The sequence below is a fragment of the Biomphalaria glabrata genome, chromosome 16 (genome assembly GCF_947242115.1).
Source record: "Biomphalaria glabrata chromosome 16, xgBioGlab47.1, whole genome shotgun sequence".
NCBI lineage: Eukaryota > Metazoa > Mollusca > Gastropoda > Planorbidae > Biomphalaria > Biomphalaria glabrata.
In genome coordinates this window covers 3,802,294-3,820,038 of record NC_074726.1, presented here as the reverse complement: position 1 = coordinate 3,820,038, position 17,745 = coordinate 3,802,294, and positions in this window count along the sequence as shown.

Here is a 17,745-nt window from a genome sequence, read left to right as displayed (position 1 = left end):
CTTTCAGACCTTGTGGTCTATAGGGCAGATGATGTAAAGGTCATCCGATTCTGTGGCCTACGGTTAACGAGGGTGTCATGTGGACAGCACATTTTCCCCAACTAATGTCAGATACCCATTGGAGCTGGGTGGACTCAGAGGCGCCCAAAGATCCCGAAATTAAAAAATTCCAGTGTTCACCAGGATTCGAACCCAGGCGCCCCGGTTCAGAAGCCAAGCGCTTTACCGCTCAGCCACCGCGCTTCTCTTTATTTTTATTATTATTTTTTTTTTGAAATCTTAAGAATCATATTAATCCGTTGCTTCATTTTTTTTTTTTTTGGGGGGGGGGGTCCAATTTTTCCCCCTTTGTTTTAAAGCTTTTTTTTTTCTTTTAGACTTTGTACCATTTTCTTAAACAGCTATTCCCTATATAGTGTTTATAATGGGGAAAACATTACCGACACATGCTCCGTTCAGAAACTCGCTACTAGGTGGTGATCTTTTTAAAAACGTTTGTATCTACTCACTCTGTCTGGTACAAAATGTTGAACACAATATTTCTCCCACGCCCAATACCGGTCAAGTTGACACAATTATTTATTTGACTTTACAAATCATAACAAAAAATTTAAATAATAAACCAATTAGACAATTTTGAAACAATTATTTTGTATTTTGTTTTTTTGTATCAGTTTGTATTGCAGTCACTTTAAAACCCCTGTTTCTCATGAGCTAATAACTGTTATTGAACAATTTTATTTGATATCAAAAACGAAATTTAATCACTTAGTAAATACATATATATATATGAGGTGTTTTCCCTTTAAATAATTGTACAAGCTATTTCTCAAACATCCATTCTCAGATCAAGGTTAAAACTTTACAAATTAATTATTTTATCTAAAAAAAAAAACATCAAACAAAAAAAAATGTCAATTAATTGTAAAAAAAATATATTATTTTTTTTGATATCGAAAAAAAGTAAATTACTTCAGCATTATTGAGAAATGTAAATAGTAAATGTGGAGTTCTTCCATTAATGTAAGCTTTCTGCTTGTAGTTATTGTAGCGTTCAATATGCTTTTTTTTAAATTAAGAATCGGTTGCATTTTTATTTTACTCTTTACATATTAACGACATTATTAAAAAAATGCTCAAGAAAAGAAATTATTAAATGTTTTATCTTCTACATATCGCATTTTGTTTTTTTCGCGATTGACGTTAAACAAAATCGATCAAAAAGTTCTTCTGAAGTAGACATTTCACCATGTCAATGTAAAGCTAGGTCAGATCGGAATGATTTCTGCCGACTAAATTAAAAGTACAAATATATTTCCCCTTCAGACCTTGCGATCTATCAGGCAGATGGTGTTAAGGCAGGGGTGGGCAAATTAAGGAGGCGGGCCACATGCGGCCCTGCGGAGTGTTTTATGCGGTCCGCGAACACTTACAGAAATCAGGTGTGCCCACAAAGTATTCATATAAAATGTAAATATATTAAAATAAATAATTGTAAATATCTATATAAATTATTGAAACTTTTGATTCTTATCGCTTACGATAAAGAGGTTAAAGAAACAACATTAACTCTACATGTTTGTTTGTAAAAAAAAAATGTTTGTAAAATGTTTTACATGTTTCGGATGTTCCTTCAGAGTTGAAGATAGTTTACTTCCTAGTCCAAACCTCCCGCAGGACGACGGGGGATGGGAGCGGGCAGGGTTTGAACCCTCGACCGTCGATAAATCCGAACGACAGTGCAGCGCGCAAACCGCACGACCAGGCAGCCATCATGTTATTCTTACAAATTTAAAGTAAACGAAGATTATTTTTGTTTGCAATATTTAGAAGTCAAAGACACAATTTCAAACCAGTATTTATTCAATGATATGAAAACTGTGTTGAAAGTGTTTGGTTGACTTAGAACAAGAATGCAAGTATAGCAACTGATGGAGCCCGTGCTTTGACTGAGAAATTTATTTTTTTTTATATTTATACATATCCAAACCATTAACTCTATGTAATTCTCTTCAGGGCTCAAGAGTTTAGACACGAAGTAATGGAAAGATCACTCTTTTATTTCTGCAAGTCGGACGGACTAGAGTTACCAAACGTAATTTTAGAGGCGATAAAAAAAGGAGGGAGAACAAGTGCTAATCAACAGTCACTAAATAGCAGGGCCCTACTTAAACATTGTGACCAAGAAGTCATGGAAAGAGAACAAGTAATGTACTCTGTATACACCCGTCATTAAATAGCAGGGCCGGACATAACCATTGTGGGGCCCAAAGCGAAATGGATTTCGCGGGGCCCAGCTTGGGAAGGGATACGGATATCAAGTGAAAATTAAGAGTTTGTATATGGCTCCTTTTGTCTCGGAAGACAATAGATGCCCCCAGATGAGTCTGAGTTTGAGTTTTGGCACATCGGTACAATTTAGGCCATGTCGTGCCCGTAATCCTTCAAGGATTACACTCCTTTGCAAGAGCTAAATTCGATGCAGTTAAATCATTAAAAACAAGGTCTATTCACAGTTAAAATAGTAAAGATAGTAAAAATGTAATAATTAGTAAAAATTTTATGCAAATATTATAGGGTCACAATTTCACAAATCAGATTTTGGTAGTCAACCCCACCTCCCAGACAAAGCCCAGTACCTTCCCTGGGTCGACATTGTCGAATAGTGTTTTTAAGTTGTGCGCTCTAAAAAATGTCTCCCTAACATCCTGGTATCTGGGGAAAACAATGAGGATATAATGTACCGTGAGGCGAGAGTCACAGTACTCACAAAGTGGGGGCTCCTCTTTCTTCAGCACAAAGGAGTGCGTGATGTAGGTGTGTCCAATCCTAAGTCTGGACATGGTCGTGCTACCACGCCTTGTCAGACAATTAGATGTGGGCCGCCACCTGACACCCGCCACAATCTGCCTGAGTTTGTTGTGAGTCTCAGACTCCCATCGGTTCTGCCACTCTCGATAGGTGGCAGAGGCAATACTTTGTGTCAGGTCCGAGCAGGTAATTTGGGTTCCTGAGACCGCTTGATTTAGGGCTCTCTTTGCTTCTCTGTCTGCAGTTTCGTTTCCCTCTATGCCCACATGGTGACATCCCTATGGTCAGCTGTTATTTGGTCCAACAGGTTTAGGCTCTTATGTACCAATGGAATGTCAGTCTTCATCCGCCCCGAAACTTGCAATGCAGATTTGGAGTCGGAGCAGATTATACATTTTCTTTTTTTCTGATGCTTTAACGGCCATAAGTGCAAGCGATATTGCATGTAATTCGGCCATCCATCGGGGAGTCTACGGGAGATTGTTTTGTTCCAAAAGGAGCAGGCACACGCGACTTTTGATATTGACACTCGGATGTAAAAGTAAGTACTTTAACTCTTTCTCTCCGTAATTATTTTTCTCGTTCCGATATCTTCATTCGTTTTGCTCATTTGTATTTCACCATGCTCTTAGGATTAAACTTCAATAACTTTTGTGTTGGTTATCAAAAAATGTTAAATTTGGTATTGAATTATAGGAGTATGCATGCTCTTTTTACACAACACAAATTAAATCATAAAATCAATTTAGTTTAATGGGAGTCAAATCAACGTTGGCATCGTCAATTAGGAGAGTAAAAGTATAAAGTTGACAATTTTGTTTTTAAAATTGAAAGCAGATACCTAAATATGTTTCTTACGTTTAATATGTAACTCTACATAATATATATAACATGTAGAACGAAACTCCTATTTGTATTGATCTACAGTTGAGTAACAAAAAACAAACAATGAATGTTGACAATTAACTAACTGTAGTATGGTCCAGCAAAGAAAGTAGGCTATTGATTTTTTTTTTTTTTTTTTTTTTGAAGGTGTTCATGGGAAAGCTAATTTATGAATTTATGAAAGCTAACAACACAAGGGTTCCGCGGAACACAGTTTGGGAAACACTGCAATATATCAACCCAGTGTTCTGACAGGGACGGTTATCGTGTTCAGCTACACTGCAGCTAGACAACTATTGCTCCACGAAAGGTCATCTCAACACAAAGCTACTCTGGCGTCCTTGATCTTCTAATCTCGAGAACAAGTTGAGGTTGACTTGACCTATACATCAGAACAATAAGACATGGCATTGCTTGATAACATTTCGTATTAGTACAGAAAATAGTACCACTCACGACTATTATTATGATGCATGCATGTATTGTATTCATGTTTGTATGTATGTCTTATCTTATCTTATATAATACAGATGTTACTTCAAAAAAGAAGATGATTACGTCGTACGCGTCATGCATTTAGTCATGCATATTAATTAATGACTTAAATTCCGCCAAGTCACTGGTTTTCCTGGCTAGTTCAGACAACCAATTCTATATGGCTAGGGAAGAAGGAGCATTTTTTATGTATCATGTATCTATGTATGTATGCATGTATATATGTTTTTATGTATATATGTATGTATGTAAGTGTGTATTTTAAAATGAATGCATTTCTGGATGGATGGATGGAATCATGGATGGATTGGAGATATGATTGTATGTATGTCATGGGCGTAGCCAGGGAGGAGGGGTTGGGGGGGGGGGAGATCGGAATTTTCTGACTGATTTTTTGCTTTTATTTTGTTTATTTTATATGAGATTTTAATACTAAACCAGAGCAGCAAAATAGGTTTTGAGTTTGAAACTCCCAACCAGGGCGTTTTGCAGTTAAAACCCCATCTTCTATAAAACAAAATCAAAAAGTGCGAGCGACAATCTTCATATTCCAAAAACATAGCTAAGGTAGATTTTGATTTTAAAAACCCCTCCGAAATTAACGATAAAACCCGACTAACCATTCATCAGTCACCAGATTCTATGACCGTAGTAAAGAGTGTTTTTTAAGTTTAAAAGCCTCCTCCAGCGGGGTTTGAAGCTAAAATATACCAATTCAATATAAATAAATACGCACTCAAAATGCTATGATCGTAGCCCAAGGGGTTTTGAGTTAAAATCCCCCTTCATCGGGGTTTTAAGCGAAAAGGCAACCTACAGTTACCACAGATTTTTAGTTTAAAACCCCTCAACTAATGATTTGGACTATAAAACTTCACCAATCGATATAAAATCAAAAGCAAACTACAGTCACCTAATTCCAAGAACGTAGTCAAGAGAGGCTACACATTTCTACTAGTGGCTGGGCTCCATTGATAAAGTGCAGTGACTAGTCATCTGCAGAAATTGAAAAATACTAAATGTGGCTCAAAAAAGATTGCTAAGACAGATTTTAGGAGTCAGCTATAGAGATCGGGTCTAAATCAAGGAAATCCTATGCCGAACTGGGAGTCGACCCCTCAGTAAGATTATGAAAGAGCGTCGCATGAGTTTTGCGGGACATGTTCTCCGACAAAATGAATTACGCATAATAAGAGTTGCGATGACATCCTAGTACAACGTGTCTCCATACTTTCATGGAGGTCCTTAGAGCAGGTGGAAAGAGGCTTCAGACATTGGCAGTGACAGAATTTTTTGGAAACAGCTTGCCGCGAAATGCACCGAACGGCGTGGGAGAGTCTAAGTCAGAGTAAGCGTCTAAAAATAGCAAATTATGTTTTTGAAATAAATAGCAGGACATTTAATAGCAGTATAATCCACTGTAGATTCCTCAGAATATGCATTTTGTTGGTTTTCAATACTGAAAAGAGTGCTTGGCGGCGGGGCTCCGCCACGTGCTCGGAGAGCTCGCAACGCTTCCTCCTTGTTGGCATGGGCGGGGCGTTTACAGTTTTTGCACTAACTCTAGGGCACAATAAATGTCTTCCGAAAGAATGAAGGGTCAGAATGTAATAAAAGATTATTTATGTGCACACACACACACAAATAGATTTGTTTTTCGCGTGGGAGGGGCTGGGGGAGGGGGGAATCTGAAGCTGTATTAACGTAGCAGGCAGTCTTTTGACCTACATATGTTGCCACAATGAACGCAGGCAAAGTCTCCTGGTGGATGAATTGAGTTCATATTTCGCTGCCTACGCCTGTTTTCGGCAATACACTTCCTTTGTCCTCAAAAGCATATTATGCAGACTATGTAAGACTATGTAAGAGATCCTCAGCTGCCTGCTGCCAGGTGCTCTTGGCAATGCCAGTAAAAGCAAAAATAATAAAAGTTAAATGTTCATCGTAGATAGGACAATTGCATATTTTTTTCTAACAAAAAAAAATGGATAACCGCAAATAATAAAATAATATAATATAAACCAAATCAACTTGTGATACAATGAAATAAATGTAGTAGACTTTAGTAATAATATTTCCTTAATAAAATCTAACTCACTACAATAACACAGTATTTCAATCTCACGTTCTGGGGTCGTCTCCCCTAAGACCAAAGGACGACAATGCCACCTATGTTGCATCATTCACATCCAATCGCTAAACTCTTCCCACCGTCACCATAGAAACACACACACATTCCCCAACAACCCTTCCCAGCCCTGTCGTACAAAGAGCTGGTTATTTTGGGCTATTGTGGTAGTAGGGTCTGCCTAAGGTGGATTAGATATGGGCATTCAGGTATGCAGGCGAGTTTGTATTCAGGCATGTAGGCCTGTTTGTATTCAAGAATGTAGGGGTGTATGTATTCAGGCATGTATTTATTCAGGTATGAAGCCAAGTATGTATTCAGGCATGTATATATATACTCAGACATATAGGCATCTATGTATGTATGTATGTATTCAAACATATAGGCATGTATGTACTCAGGCATGTATGTATTCAGACATTTAGGCATGTAAGTATTCAGACATATAGGCATGTATGTACTCAGAACTTTAGGCATGTATATACTCAGACATATAGGCCTGTATGTATTCAGACATATAGGCATGTATGTATTCAGACATATAGGCATGTATGTATTCAGACATATAGGCATGTATGTATTCAGACATATAGGCATGTATGTATTCAGACATATAGGCATGTATGTATTCAGACATATAGGCATGTATGTATTCAGACATATAGGCATGTATGTATTCAGACATATAGGCATGTATGTACTCAGTCATGAATGTACTCATACATATAGGCATGTATGTATTCAGACATTTAGGCATCTATTCATTAAAGAGATGAATAAATTATTAGACTTTAAGGAGGCGTCCTTAAAATTCTAAATTCAGACCCCAATATTCACCTAGACCTGAACCCGAGACCTGTCGCTTCCAATCGCTTTACTCTTGAACTAAGACGCCACCTGATAAGATCTTATTGACATGATATTGCACGCACGGAACAATGAAGTCGAATTCCGCGAGAAAAAAAAAATATTGTTCTTTAAAATGTACTTAATGCCCCCAAAAATTTAAACATCGTTAATAAACCAGTTTTTTTCCCTTTGTATGAATCTTGCTGGCAAAGAATTAATAAATACATATTACTAACAGGTTCAGAGCAATATGAACATTCTCTCTGTTAAAGGAGACTCTCACTTATGGCTTGCTAATGTGCAGGGGCGTAGCTAGGAATTTTCCATCATTTGGGGGCCCGGGGGTGGGGGGCTTGACCTCTTTGGTGGTCTTTGCATTTTGCGTAATAATACTAATAATGTAAACACTTATTTGGGGGCCACCCTCAAGTTTGGGCCCGAGGGGGGGAATTTCAAAATCTCCCCCCCCCATCCTCAATCCAACCTAGCTACGCCACTGTAAATGTGGTTTAAAATAATAGAAAATGTGTGGTAATTTTTTGAACTCAATCATTCTAAGAACTGTGCTTCATCATTCGAAAGTTTTATAAGATAAAGTTAATTGGACCAACAAAAAACAAGAGACAATTTGGTTGACCGAGATCTTCGAGTTATCAATATTTAACTCTTTATCTCCGTAATTAATTTTTCCACATTCCGACGGAATTCTTTATTTTGTTGTTACTATTTCACTCCCCTGCTAGGATTTGGCTTCAATAACTTTTTCGCTTGTTATCAAAGAATGTTTTATCTGGTATAGAATTAACTCTTTCTCTCCGTAATTGTTTTCCTCTTTCGATAGTATCATTCGTTTCGCTCATTTGTATTTCACTATCCAGTTATGATTAAACTTCAATACTTTTTTATCTGTAATTAGAAAATGTTATATTCGATATAATATTGTAGAAGAAAGCATGCTCTTTTTACACAACACAAGATAAAGTTAATGAATCCAAAGATCCATTTAATCTAAAGGGGGTCAAATCAACGCTGACATCGTCAATTATGAGAAAAAGAGTTAAAAGACAGAGATAGATAAGGCCCTGTGTTCGGTTTTAAAGATTAAGAATTAGTACTGTATTTCATGTGACCACACAAGATAAAGTTTATGAATCCAAAGATCCATTTAATCTAAAGGGGGTCAAATCAACGCTGACAAAGTCAATTAGGAGAAAAAGAGTTAAAAGACAGAGATAGATAAGGCACTGTGTTCGGTTTCAAAGATTAAGAATGAATACTGTATTTCATGTGACCACACAAGATAAAGTTTATGAATCCAAAGATCCATTTAATCTAAAGGGGGTCAAATCAACGCTGACATCGTCAATTAGGAGAAAAAGAGTTCAAAGACAGAGATAGATAAGGCACTGTGTTCGGTTTCAAAGATTAAGAATGAGTACTGTATTTCATGTGACCACGCAAACTACGTCACGACCTGCATATTTTATCTTCTGTTCATACCGAACTGTTGTCCGCTTTGGGTCTATTTATGTTTCATTTTCATTTTTTTTGTGCCAGTCTTCTACGAGCTCTATTATTTGGGTCAAAAATGTGTCAGCTGTCCAGCTGTCTCAAAAGCCTTTAGCTGCCTGCTGTTTTCTTCTGCGCCGTCAGGGCCGGCCTTAGAGGCATACGGCTACAGGCAAACTACGCAGCCGCCAAGGGCCTCCGATTGGTAGGGAGAGACAATCAAATCCCAAACATAGCAGAACTCTAAGGCTCTTTGTCCACTAGCCAAGGTCTATGTATGTACTATTGATTCAAGGTTTATTTGCGAATGTTTAGATTTACTTGTTGAACTATATTTGTTAAAAGACCTTTGTTTCTTCCTTTTGGTGAAATGTAAAAAACATTATTTCTAGTCTGGTGATCATGAATAATCCATGAAGCACCTTCGTGCAATCGGCACTATATGAAATTAACTTATTTGTTGATTTAGATATAGAAACAGGATTGTTTATAATTCATTGCGTATTTTTTGGTCTTAATTTTTTTTTCTATTTCATTTTGGGCCACCATATTCACTTCGTCTAACTAGGGCCTCCAATTACATTAAGTGCCTGGTACCGTTAAGAGTAAGCCAAGTTAAACAAACCCCCTACCTTGCCTTTATAGCTATTTCGGGGTCACATATTGTAAGCTGTGCTCCTTTAATCCTCACTATAAAAAAGAACAACAACAAAAACGCCTTTTATATAATGTAATTCCTTAGACAGGATAGGTGGCCTATCCAGCGCATCGTTTCAACAATTATACCGCCTCTAACCAATCTACAAAGACATTTAGTAGAAAAAAAAAGACTGTTTATAAGGTAGTCATGCCATTGTACTTAGAGACACCTGCATTGTAGTGTACCTCAAATCTTGTGCATTTTTTTTTATTATATTTTTTTTTTGGTTAAAACTTGTGTTTAAAACTTGTTCTTTAATGTTGTCTAAGTCTCGCAGTACAAAGTAATGCACATCGAGATGTAAGTTTAGAGAATTGAGATAAAGAAGACTGTTAAGATTTTTATTTGCCTTGCAATCTCTGCGTCGTTATTGTGGCTGAGGTTGTATTTCTGAGGACGTGATTATTTAGGAACAGGTTTGTTAAGGTCAGTTAATGTACGTTCTAAAACCCAACCATAAAGTAACAACCTTGCAAATATTTACAGTAACATTTGCTCGACACAAGTATATATGACAATTAACTGCAAGAAGCTAATCCAATCTCTGACAATCACATTTTTGTAAATTTCTAAAATCAAAATCACGCTCTAACTATGTACGACCTTATAATACACAGCAGAGCGTCTTTTTATACGAACGTCAATCATCCGGAACTTCCATTATCCGGACTGGATTCTTTTTTTTTGGTATCTACAACAATCCGAATGCTGCCCGTCCAAAATTGTTGCACCTGATATGAATTCGAGACCTGACAGTAACGAAACGTTGATCCAGGTTTGCGGGAGGGGAAGTCTGGAAGGTTCTTAACGAGCAAACAGGGAGGACGAATGGTGGTAGCTAGACAGAAAGGATCAGATATATTTGGCAAGGGTTTCGCTGGGGGAATCTGTCCGATAGGAGCCTACTTCGCTTGGGACCGGGAGAACCACGATCCCAGATGGCGACACTGTCACACGGATGACGAGACAGAAGAACACATCCTCGACGACTACACGGTGCTCAGATAAACATTCAAAGATACTGGTCCTGGAATAGATGGAACTGTTGAAAGCGGAGGTCTTGCCCTGTACGGAGACAGGCGAACCCTACACTGCCAGATACCTGGACCATGTTATAATGGACTAATGCCAGCACGGAGCTTCAGTGCATGGATGCTTTCAAATGATGCAGCGAAAGATGAGAGATTAATGTCCCTCACCATATTAGCCTACTACATGTACTTCATGTTTCCGTAGGACGAGATACCCGCACGTGAATGTTCTTCATAGTGTTGGTAAAATGGATCAGTTTTAATTTCTTTGTATTTGGTTATCTTGACTATTGATTATCTGGACAGACCCTTTCCTTATTAATCCGGATATTATACGTTCTACTGTAGGTAATACTTGGTAATATACATTTACCGTGCAAAGCTAAAAATATCATTTGTAATAAATGTATTCCTAATCGTAATAGTTTTAGGTTCGTATTGATCTAGAATTTATTTTTACAAAACCTAACCACAATTATTTTTTTTTTATTAACATAAATTTACTTTTGTATTGTTATTAATTCCTATGTATTAAAAGGTTGTGAAAAGTCACTAAAAATGAAAATTAATATTAAACATCAATTTTTCATCTTTAAATATATGACCCAGATATAAGAACCAATATGTGTACGTTAAATATATGACCCAGAAATAAGAACCAATATGTGTACATTAAATATATGACCCAGATATAAGAACTAATATGTGTACATTAAATATATGACCCAGATATAAGAACCAATATGTTTACATTAAATATATGACCCAGATATAAGAACCAGTATGTGTACATTAAATATATGACCCAGATATAAGAACCAGTATGTGTACATTAAATATATGACCCAGATATAAGAACCAATAGGAGTACGTTAAATATATGACCCAGATATAAGAACCAATATGTGTACATTAAACATATGACCCAGATATAAGAATCAATATGTGTACGTTAAATATAGGACCCAGATATAAGAACCAATATGTGTACGTTAAATATATGACCCAGATATAAGAACCATTATGTGTACGTTAAATATATGACCCAGATATAAGAACCAATATGTGTACATTAAACATATGACCCAGATATAAGAACCAGTATGTGTACATTAAATATGACCTAGATATAAGAACCAATATGTGTACGTTAAATATGACCTAGATATAAAAACCAATATGTGTACGTTAAATATATGACCCAGATATAAGAACCAACATGTGTACATTAAATATATGACCTAGATATAAGAACCAATATGTGTACATTAAATATATGACCCAGATATAAGAACCAATATGTGTACATTAAATATATCACCCAGATATAAGAACCAATATATGAACATTAAATATATGACCCAGATATAAGAACCAATATGTGTACATTAAATATATGACCCAGATATAAGAACCTATATGTATACGTTAAATATATGACCCAGATATAAGAACCAATAGGAGTACGTTAAATATATGACCCAGATATAAGAATCAAAATGTGTACATTAAATATATCACCCAGATATAAGAACCAATATATGAACATTAAATATATGACCCAGATATAAGAACCAATATGTGTACATTAAATATATGACCCAGATATAAGAACCAATATGTGTACATTAAATATATCACCCAGATATAAGAACCAATATATGAACATTAAATATATGACCCAGATATAAGAACCAATATGTGTACATTAAATATATGACCCAGATATAAGAACCTATATGTATACGTTAAATATATGACCCAGATATAAGAACCAATAGGAGTACCTTAAATATATGACCCAGATATAAGAACCAAAATGTTTACATTAAATATATGACCCAGATATAAGAACCAATAGGAGTACGTTAAATATATGACCCAGATATAAGAACCAATATGTGTACGTTAAATATATGACCCAGATATAAAAACCAATATGTGTACGTTAAATATATGACCCAGATATAAGAACCAATAGGAGTACCTTAAATATATGACCCAGATATAAGAACCAAAATGTTTACATTAAATATATGACCCAGATATAAGAACCAATAGGAGTACGTTAAATATATGACCCAGATATAAGAATCAATATGTGTACGTTAAATATAGGACCCAGATATAAGAACCAATAGGTGTACGTTAAATATATGACCCAGATATAAGAACCAATATATGAACATTAAATATATGACCCAGATATAAGAATCATTATGTGTACGTTAAATATATGACCCAAATATAAGAATCAATATGTGTACGTTAAATATATGACCCAGATATAAGAACCAATAGGTGTACGTTAAATATATGACCCAGATATAAGAATCAATATGTGTACGTTAAATATAGGACCCAGATATAAGAACCAATAGGTGTACGTTAAATATATGACCCAGATATAAGAACCAATATGTGTACATTAAATATATGACCCAGATATAAGAACCAATATGTGTACATTAAATATATGACCCAGATATAAGAACCAATATGTGTACATTAAATAAATGACCCAGATATAAGAATCAATATGTGTACTTTAAATAATGTACAGTAATATTTTTCTTACACTTTCTATTTTCAATTTTTAAATCTCGAATAGCGATTACGAACAGAAAACTAGTGAGCTGCTGATTGTTGAGTTCACTAAACTATAAGATTGAAATGTATGGATACTCTCATGTGCACTTTATATTCTACCATGTTCCTGTTATTTGGGTCAATATTTAAAGTCTCTTGTGTTCGATGCACTTTAAGCCGATTTTCTAAATATAAACGGAAAATATAAACCTTGTCAGAGGCGGCCTTAGCAGCAGGCAGGACCCTGGGCAAGTGATTTATCAGCCACGAGTATGTGTAGGATGGGATGGCTGGCTCCCCCCCCCCACCCAAGTCGCGGGGGTCCTTTAACCCCACTCTCCACCCCATAAGGCCGCCTCTGACTTTGTCCTCCCAACAGTTTTATGAATGACCCTAATCACACATCGTATTCTTGTATTAGATGCCCAGCCGGAGATAGACTAAACATTAAGCCTACAGTACAGAGCAACGCAACATTTTTTTGGGGAAATCGTTGGTGAAACATTGGTTGGACTGCGAGACTGTTAGCTTTGTGCAACGTTAAGCCAATAACAAAGTTTGGTAGCTGATTTAGGATGAAACCACGGTGTCATCTACTAAAACAAAACTTTCGGACAGTTTGAGAACAACTTTATATGTAACATCAAATTAACAATGCAAACTACAGTCATGTCTTATTCTGGTGAGTTGTGTTTGTTATAGAATTTTAAGAGTGCGTGCTTGTAAAGAATGAGTTCTATTGTGTTTAACGCTTGAGAAAGAAAGAAATAACACATTCAACAAAAAATATTATTTAGCTAAGGGTTCTAAAAAAAAAACTCACCAATTATCCAGCTGCCTTGACAAGAAGTATAATCCTGTGTTTTAATCCGATAAAGCGAAGTAATAATCCCATCAAAGAATTAACACATGATCTAGATTCTTGATACGCAGGTCGGAAATCTCGTAAGCATATTTGCGTGGCTAAATGAACCACAGTACTTATCCTTAATCTTCGAAACTGAAAACAGTGCCTTGTCTATATATCTATGAAATACTGATATCTCGGTGATCTCTGTCAGTATATTTCGTTGTGTTTTTGTTTGTAAGACAATAATCCAATGAATTCATTTACATCAATAACTCGTCTATTTATCAATATATCATTTTTCAATGTAAAAGAAAATTTACACACTACACAGTCCACGTGTGTGACTGCACGGGTTCTTCCCACACGCCCGTGCAGAACAAACATCAAAATTATGGCAAGCTGACCGATACAACTGTGGTCAGTAAAATAAAAAGTGTGTTGTGCTCTAACAGGTTAATCAGTGGACATGTGTTGGCCTCGTTCAGGCGTAGAACGACAATGGTTCATCTCAAACACTTTTTCATGTGACTGTAGAGCCCTATTTTGGAGAGACACTGCCATCTACGAATATCGCAGGTTAAGGTGGCTTTCGCTTTGGTGGTAGAGGAGCCGGCCTCTTTTTGCGTAGGGAACGCTTTTCTTCAAGAGCTGAGGTCCATGTTTTGTCGCTGTCCATAGCTCTCTTGTTCCCCGTCTCTCTCCATCTAGTGCAGGGGTTCTCAACCTTTGTGTCGCGACCCCTTTGGTGGGGGTCGATTGACGATTTGCCAGGGGTCGCCAAAGACCATCGAAAAAATGGATTGTTTTTGTCTATTCCTCTATTGCTGTGTCTATTTGGGGGAGGGGGGTCGCGGCAGAGTGGGGGATTGTAAAAAGGGGTCGCCGAGCATAAAAGGTTGAGAACCGCTGATCTAGTGTGTTCTAGGGCTCTGTCTTCCCATAGTGGGCCTAGTTTCACAGCATAAAAATAAAGAATAGAAATCAGGGGGCGCAACCACAATATCAGGACTGTTTAAAGTTATTTCGTCGAGTAATCACGCTTGGTTGGTGTCTTTAGACTAATTAATATTTGATTAAGTAATCGATTCCTTTCACGTATTCCTTTTAACGTTGAGCCTTTGAGACACCACACAAGATTTGTTTACAGCCTTTCTTTATTCCTCTCTTTTTTTAGCCTTGGATTGAATGTCCATTTTCTCTGTCTGCCTCTTTTATTTTCCCTGGTACTGTTCCCTGAAGAAATGTCTTCGCGAGCCCTGAGGACCTTGTGATACGGCCATAAAGTTTTACATTTCGCTTTTTGATAGTAGTCAGCAGGACATTGTGACATTGTTTCAAATCACATCATTTGTGATCCGGTCTTTGCAGGTGATACATGGGATCCTTCTAGAGCAGGGATTCTCAACCTGTGGGTCGCGACCCCCTTAGGGGTCGATTGACGATTTGCCAAGGGTCGCCTAAGACCATCGAAAATATGGATTGTTATTGTCTACTCTTCTATTGCTGTATGTGTGTGGGGGGGGGGGGGGTGGGGGTCGCGGCAGAGTAGGGGATTGTAGAAAGGGGTCGCCGAGCATAAAAGGTTGAGAACCGCTGTTCTAGAGCATCTCAATTTCATTGCTTAGATCTATCACTGTCGTTCGGCACACACACACACATATATATATATATATATATATATATATATATATATATATATATATATATATATATATATATATATATATATGGCTCTTTTTGTCTCGAAAGGCAATGGATGCGCCCAAATGAGTCACTGGTTTTGGTTTAATCTTGAGACGGGACAAAATCTGGTGTGGCTAATCAAGCCAATTCTAGAACGGCAGACGTTGCCACAATTCATGCCTCTGATTCAGGGCTAGCGGACAGGACAATTTTCTTTTTTTCCCGCTTCAATTCTTTTGTTCTCAGCAAGGGTTGTCCCAGCACGCACAGTCTGTCTCCATGCACTCCGGTCTTTGGCTATGTTTTCCCACATACTTTTGCTGATGCTTGTGGTACTCGTGTCTCGCTTGTAGACATCTCACACATGTTAGTCTTCGGCAAATAGTGTCCAAGATTCGTAATAATAACATATAATAATGGGGTCATGACCAAGGAGCGCATCAGTCTGATTTTAGTTTCGAGGGCTATGCCTTTGAATTTCCATCTTCATTTCAGTTTTGCAAGTGCCGCTATGGACTGTGCTATTCTGATTAATGCTATTAAAATGTCATATTTTTAAAGACCGCTATTTAAGACCCTACCTACTGTCATGCGCATATTGAGTTGGTTCTTTGTTTTGTGTTTCTCTTTGATGCATTATAATATTGTATGCGCTGTTTCTAAAGATTCGATCTGTCAACGTTGTTACTTCTTTTGTTTTGGTTTGGGGTGGGGTTATCTTTTCCTGGCGCTTTTCTTTGTTCCCCAGTATTGGGTTAGTTCAGTTTTATAATACTTTATTCTTTATTTCGTAGCTATAAAATAGTTTTCGGTCAAAGGGAATTTATATTGTCTTGTGTAGGGACTCAGGCTTGGGACTCTGATAAAGTCTAGCTTGATCTGTTGTATTAGTATGGGCCGTATGACCCTACTTGACCATTTTACATACATCGTATTAGGTTGTGGGCTGTGTTAGCCCTTAGTGCTTTGTGTACGTTAGGACTAAGGTGTGCCTTCATGTTACTTATCTTATATCTTCTGTACACAGACCAGGCTCACTGAAAATAGTATCTAATTGTCATGTATAATTATCATTAATGTTATAACTTATCATCTTGCTTGCCCTGGATGTGGCAAAATATGTAGGTCACTGCTGGGGCTGCGCAGCCACGGGAAATACTGTATTCCTCATTAATCTTCGGACTCGAAGACAAGCCTTATTATTATTATAACTTATCATTAAATCTTTCTTACATAATTAATCGTTATGAGCTATTATAGGTTAACCCCCTTGGCATTAGTTGTTCAACTGTTTACTTAAGTAACATACTAAGGGATAGACTGTCGGGGGTGCCCGGGCAGACGAGCCAAAACAAAATACAATCCTGACACCGATGACAAATACAATTTAGGGGGAATGTCACTAGTAGTTACTTCTATACACAGATAATCTCATATAGACTAGACACTGGTTTTACACGGGTTGTTTATCTTATGATAGGCTGATAAGGGGGGATAACAAATAAGTAATAAGGTCCTGGTGTAAGGGAAATTTGGTGTTCGAAATTATCTCCCCTCTATACTGCTAAGTATTTGGTGTATATACAATTTCAGCCTTAGTGTGTTCTATGGATTATTATTTGTCACTTCTTTCTTATTAAGCTTGGGTCCCTGGTGAAGTCTAGCTTGAACTGTTGTATTAGTATTGCCCTACGCAGTGACGTAGCATCCATGACGCGAAGTGGTTCAATGAACACGGGCCCACCACCATTGGGGGCCTACGGCCTGTGGCGTAGCAGCAGTGGTACATAAGGGTTCATTGTGCTTGGGCCTTTGACTTATGACCAGCAGTGGCCCACATGAGAGCCTGGGATGACCCCAAGGTGAAAAAGAAATTGAAACACCTCTAAGTCGTTTACTTCTGTTAAGAAGTTGGACAAACATTGACTCTTAAAGACTCCAAAAATTGAATCTTTGTAGAGATAAACAGGTCGGGTGATAGTGCTCTGATCTGTAATACTTACTCTAAGCCTGCCCATCGCCGACACCTAGAGAGGCTTATACTAGAACGTACAAATCTGAAGTAGTAACGGAACGTACCAAACATGTAAACAAAATCACACACACAAAAAGCCAAAACAAACAAGCAAAATGAAAAAAAAAATCGTTTGTTTAAAAAAAAAAACCAAAGCTTGTCTAAAGAAAAACTCCGTCATTAAAATTGTAGCTAGCAATA